The following is a 5,608-nucleotide window of genomic DNA, read 5'->3' on the forward strand; positions in this document are numbered from 1 at the left end:
TGAAACATTATACAAGCATTAGATATTGTGGCTGGTGATAGAGAGTTTTTAAGTCACAAGAACATCTGTATTCTTTGCAGGTCTCCAAAGGCCTTTGTGACTCTACACTACATTCTCATCTTAATGGATAATGCTGGCACACTCTGCAAAAACTTGTGGGAAAGCAATTGCTACCTCAGACTGCTACAATCAGCTTACTGGGGAAATCTGCTTCAGTTTCCATAAGTGACACCAGGCAAGTCCCTAAGTCTGTCTCACCTGGATGTGGGTAAATTGACAAGAGAAATAGTTTAGATTACACACCCTCAGCAGCTACACAGCAGGGAGCAGCACAACTCCCTAGCAAGTTTATTGAACATATGCAGGAACAAATCTGCTGCTCTAAATCTGGCAGCTTTTGTAACTGTTATCTTAACTTTAATACTTACCTCCAAATACATAATCCACCTGAAATTTTCACTACCGCTATCTAACAGGAAGTGTATTAGGTCATTTTAGGAAAAAAAAATAAATAAAAATGTCTATGAGTGTTCATACCTACCTCCTACAGAAAGTTTCACATGTAGCTTCTGCTGGTTTGTCCCAATTCTGTCACACTTTTGTCAAGTGCACTCAGAACACTGGGGTATTGGCCACTTTTCCCATGACCTGATTGACAAGATCCTTAATAAAATCTTTTGCAGTGTATGGAGACAAGAGAATACATACATTACTTCCGAAAAGAAAACAGAAATGCACTGAAGTTTGGGTGCCTCTGAGAAAGACAACTGAACACATACCAAGTAATAGTATAGTTTCATCTTCTCAATAGTTGCAGGCTGTGAAGGTGAATGAGGCACGTGAGAAAGAGAAATTTGCCTCACACACCATTTCTTAATGAATCAATGACAACAAATGGGAAGATGTACAGTAGCCCTTTCCTGTGTATTATGCCCAGGTATGTACATCCAAGCTCTCAGCACAGGGCTTTCCCAGGCTCCTTGCCTGGCCACACTGAAGATCCACTTAGATTCTTACCAAGTAAAAGCATCCTTTAGACTTTTATATACTTTTTTGCACTTATTTTTCTACTTTTCCATATAACGAGTTCTTACAATGCCTTAACATACCTGCTACACAACTGGTTTTTATTGTTTATTGCCACTTCTACTCTCAGGATATCTTAACTCCCAAGTTTTTCCAGTGAGACAACATAATAATAAATTTACAGTAACTACTAGTAATTTCAGATTTTCATTTGCCTTGAGGCTTCTTGGTATATGTCATTTCAGGGACAGAATAGATCAGAGAAAGAAATGTAAATGTTGACAAAAGAGCCCAAGGTAAGTGTCAGTCAAAACACCACAAGGATTTGTGCAGTCCTTCCAAAGATTTCCACTTCTTTCTCATCTGTAGAAGAAAACAGCAATAGATTTGGGGTTTTAACAAGTCTTTTTTACCTAAAAGAATTACTCCTCATACACAGTAATGTTTCTCAGTGTAGTGTTTTCCATTTCCTGTTTGTGGGGGGTTTTGCTTTTTGTTGGCTTGATGTTTCTTGGCAATAAAAGTTACTTTAAAAGATTGGGCTTATTAATGTTCTCATTCAGGGTGCTACAAAAATATCACACACCACAACAGAGCTTTCCTAGAAGTTGATGGTTTTAATCCCATGGACATAGATATGGAAAAATCAATAAAATAAAATTTAAAAAAAAAAGAAAAAAAAAAGGAAAATTCGAGAATGCTGTTGAGGAAATCTAGGTGAAAATTGCAATGAACTAACACTAAGTAAGGTAGCAGCCCATATCCATTTCTGGATAAACATAACAATATTTGCATATATAAAAACGCTAAAGGCAAGATAGAAGGCAAAAATAATTCAAGGAGGAAATCAGATATAATTGTTTAAATCCACAAAGATGGATTTAAATTGATGAGAATTAATAAGCTGTTCACACATTCTGTGATCCACATACTAACTGTTCATGTCTCCTCATAAGATGCAACCTGTTTATGGTTACTAAAATGTGAGAGGGGAAAAAAACCCCAACCACCCAAACTTTTTTTTGGCCAGCCAAATCATCCAAAAAAAAGTTTATAAATCTTTGTGCTTTCATAAGACTTTACATCTTCAGAGTACTGAGCGCACTTTTGCTAATCAATGAATTCCCCTGTCTTGAATCCGAAGTGCCTTAGAGGAATGGGGCGCTAAACTACCAGAGTTCAGGCAAACCTGGCCTCAACTATTTCGCCAGGCTTGATGCCCGCGAAACAGGGGCTGACAGCGACCTCGACAGCAGAAGGTCCAGCGCTGCTGTTTTATGGCGCCCGCCCCTGCGCGTCCCCCGAGCGCAGCTGTGACTCAGAGCGGGGTATCCAAAGGTCACCTTCAGCACCCCGCGGAATCCGCCGCGCTTGGCAGCTGAGGTAGAGGGTTCACCTTCCAGGTGCCTTTTTTTGCTCTCGGCCAGACCAATCGAAGAAGGCTCCTGAGAACAGCCTCCTCCTTGGTGAGGGGAAGGCAGGCAGGGGCGAGCTGGGCGAGCAGAGCCTGCCCGCAGCTCGCTGCCTTGGCAGAGCAGGTGCCACCCTCGGTGAGGCAGCCCGGCCCCGCAGCGCCACCGAGCCTCGCACACCGCCGGCAGCCCGACGGCAGTGCCTCACGGCACTCAGGGGCTGCCGGAGCCTCCGGGTTTTGGCCAGTGAAGCGTGACATGGATGCGAAGGGGGATCACCGCTTGGGAGAAACAGGACCTTCCTTCCCAAAACTGCCGGAGGGGACCAGGCCAAGCGACAGACGCCACATCCCTGCCTCACGCAGGGTTTATTTGGCTCTCTCGCGAGCAGCCTCCCCCGCCTCAGTCACTTCCATCGATGCCCAGCTCCCTCTCCCACCACCGTGCCCGAAATGTTTGAACAGCCCGGGCTCGCCCCCACCGAGGCGGGACAGGGAGGCGGCCCCGCCGCCACCGCACACAAAGCGGCCGCTCGCCGCCACCGGCCTGCTGCGAGCGACGCCCCAGTCCCCGCCTCAACCTGCAGCCTATGAGCAAGGAGGCACCGCCCCGAGCGGCGGCGGGATCGGGATCGGGATCGGGATCGTACCCGCGCCTGCCGCCGCGCACCGCCGAGGAGAGCGCCGCGCTCCCGTCCCGTCCCGGCCCGTCCCGTCCCGCGGCCCCGCGCCGGGGGAAGGAGGCGAGAGAGCGGTGGGTGCCGCCGCCGGGCAATGCGCGGGGGCGCCGGGAGCGCTGCGCCGCGCGGCCGCAAGGTGTCGCCGTCGGCAGCGGAACGGGGGCGCGGCGGGCGCGGTGCCGGCGCGGAGCGGGGAGCGCGGGGCCGCCCGCACGGGGCCCCGCCGGCAGCGCGGCCGCGTGAGAGCCCCGCTGGCCTGCGGGGAGGCGGGCGCTGCCGGTCGTGTACGGAGCCCCGCGTCGGAGCGGCTCCCTCGCCCGGCCACTTCCCTTAGCCCTTGTTTGTTTATTTTCAACTGCCCCGGGGGGGTTGCGCGCGAGGTCGCAGCGGCGGGAGGTGGGGAGGAACCGCTCCGGAGACGACGTTCCTCGGGGCCGGGAAAGGGCGGCGCAGGGACTAGCGGCCGCGGCGGGGCTGGCGCGGGGCAGGGGCGGCCCCGCGATATCCAAGCGCCCTCCCGGAGGATAAAGAGCGAACGGGGCTTTTGGCGCCAAACGCGCGGCCCCGCCCTGTGCGCGTGGAGCGGGGGCGGGGCCGGCGCTCCCGCCTTTCTCCCGCTGTGTCCCAGGGCTCCCTCCCGACCGTGTCAGGGGTTTTTTTGGGGTTTTTTTTTCTGATTTTGGTTTTGTTTTTTTTTTTAATTCAAGCCTTTTTTTTTTTTTTTTTTTTTTTTTTTAATGCCTTTCTGGGGGGTTAATAATATCCAGCCGCTTCAAAGCCAGGCAGTGACAGTCATCTGTCTGCGAGCAGAGGGTGGATGCGGAGGCCGGGGCGGCCGCGGGGGCCGGCGGGCGGGCGCGGAAAGTGCTACAGACACCATCAGCTGCTTTTTTTTTCTCCTCTCCCCTTCCCCCCGCCACTCCTCCCCCTCGCACACCCACCACCATCACCACGGAGGTAAGAAGAGGAAGCTGCAGGCTCTGGGCTGCAGGACAAAACCCCAGTCAAATAAATCCAATTCCCCATCGCGTTTGAGTTGCCGAACTGGGAAGGATGGGGTGGGAAGGGGAGCGCAGGGGCAGACCGGTGCCTGAATGGGGTTCTCATTGAGCAGAAGAAAATCCTGGAGGATATTTGTGTTTTGGTTTGGAGCTGTCGCATTTAGATCGCCGGTGTTTTGTAGGTGCCTCTTTACTGCTTTGCATTTTAAACAGTTTAATGTATTTCCCGAGTAGAAAAATGCACAGTCCTGGAGGCGCTCAGGGGGCGGGGCGGGAGCGCAGCTGAGCCGAGCCGGGCGCGTTTCTCGGCGTTTCATCATAAGGCTTTTCATGGATTTTTTTTTCCCCCGTTTTGGTCTCCGTCTCGGCGTCAGCTGTTGTGAACCCAGCAGAACGATTTCCTTTCGCGTTACCTTAACCGAGCTGAAGGGAGACGCTGACTGGATTTTTTTGACTTTAAACCTTTTTCTTTTTTTTTTCTTCTTTTTTTTTTTCCTTTTTTTTTAATGTCTGATGCAACGGAGCTCTCGGCAGAGGAATGGGGCTGTGTTTGACTGGCCGTGGGTAGTGAGTGGGGGGTCCGGCCGCGGTAAGGGCAGCAGAGCGCACTCTCCGGAGGTGAGAGAGCTGGAGAGCTGGTGTGTTTGCAGGAGGTTTGAGTGCATGAAGTGGCAGAGTGTGCGGAGTTGCTGTCTTTGCAACCTCGCTGTTGCAGGAAAAAGGGGGAGATAAAACTTCCCGTGCCTTCTTGGCAAATCAGGAGGCTTTGTTGGTGGCGCCGGGGTGGTTTTAATGCATTTTTGTGCGTGAGGTTATTACATAAGGTTGATAATTTCTGTTGCTGCTGGATTTCCCCTCCTCCCCCCTCCCCCCTTGTGTTGTGTGCGGATTTCGCTGGCTCGCTTTGAGTGAATGAACTGGCGATTTGCGAAGTTGCAAAGAACCCCTCCGCCCCCTTTTTTTTTTTTTTTTTTTTTTTTTTTTTTTTTTTTTTGCATCCTTCTCTCCCCTTTGCACTGCTCCGCAGATGACAAAAGGAGTAAACTTCCTCTACTTTAGCTAGCATATTAAGAAGCCTTTCTGGAGAGATTACGGTATCAAAGCCATGCATCTGTCTGCAGTTACTGTGCTGTTCTGAGCGTTTGAAGCGGTTTGGGGAGAGCAGGCGAGGGCTATGTGCACAGGCTGTGCATCCCCGCTGGACTGTGCAGGCTGGGTTTGTGTCCCCACGGAGCGGCGGGACAGGCTCTGCACGGGGGAGCGCTACCTGAGCGCTTTGATTTCAGTATCTTGAGTCGGGAGGAGAAAGGTGTGTGAGATGCATTTTTTTATTTTTTTTTTCTCAACTTTCTCAAGACTCCTTCTTGCTTGCTATTGATGGGATTATGATTTTTTTTTTCTTCATTGTGTTAAGAGGAAGGAGGGAGTCATGTTCGTGTCTGTTGATTCGTATTTTAATTGTGGTTTCGTTGTGTTTTTTGGTTTTTTTT

The sequence above is a fragment of the Parus major genome, chromosome 3 (assembly GCF_001522545.3).
Source record: "Parus major isolate Abel chromosome 3, Parus_major1.1, whole genome shotgun sequence".
In the NCBI taxonomy this organism is placed as follows: domain Eukaryota; kingdom Metazoa; phylum Chordata; class Aves; order Passeriformes; family Paridae; genus Parus; species Parus major.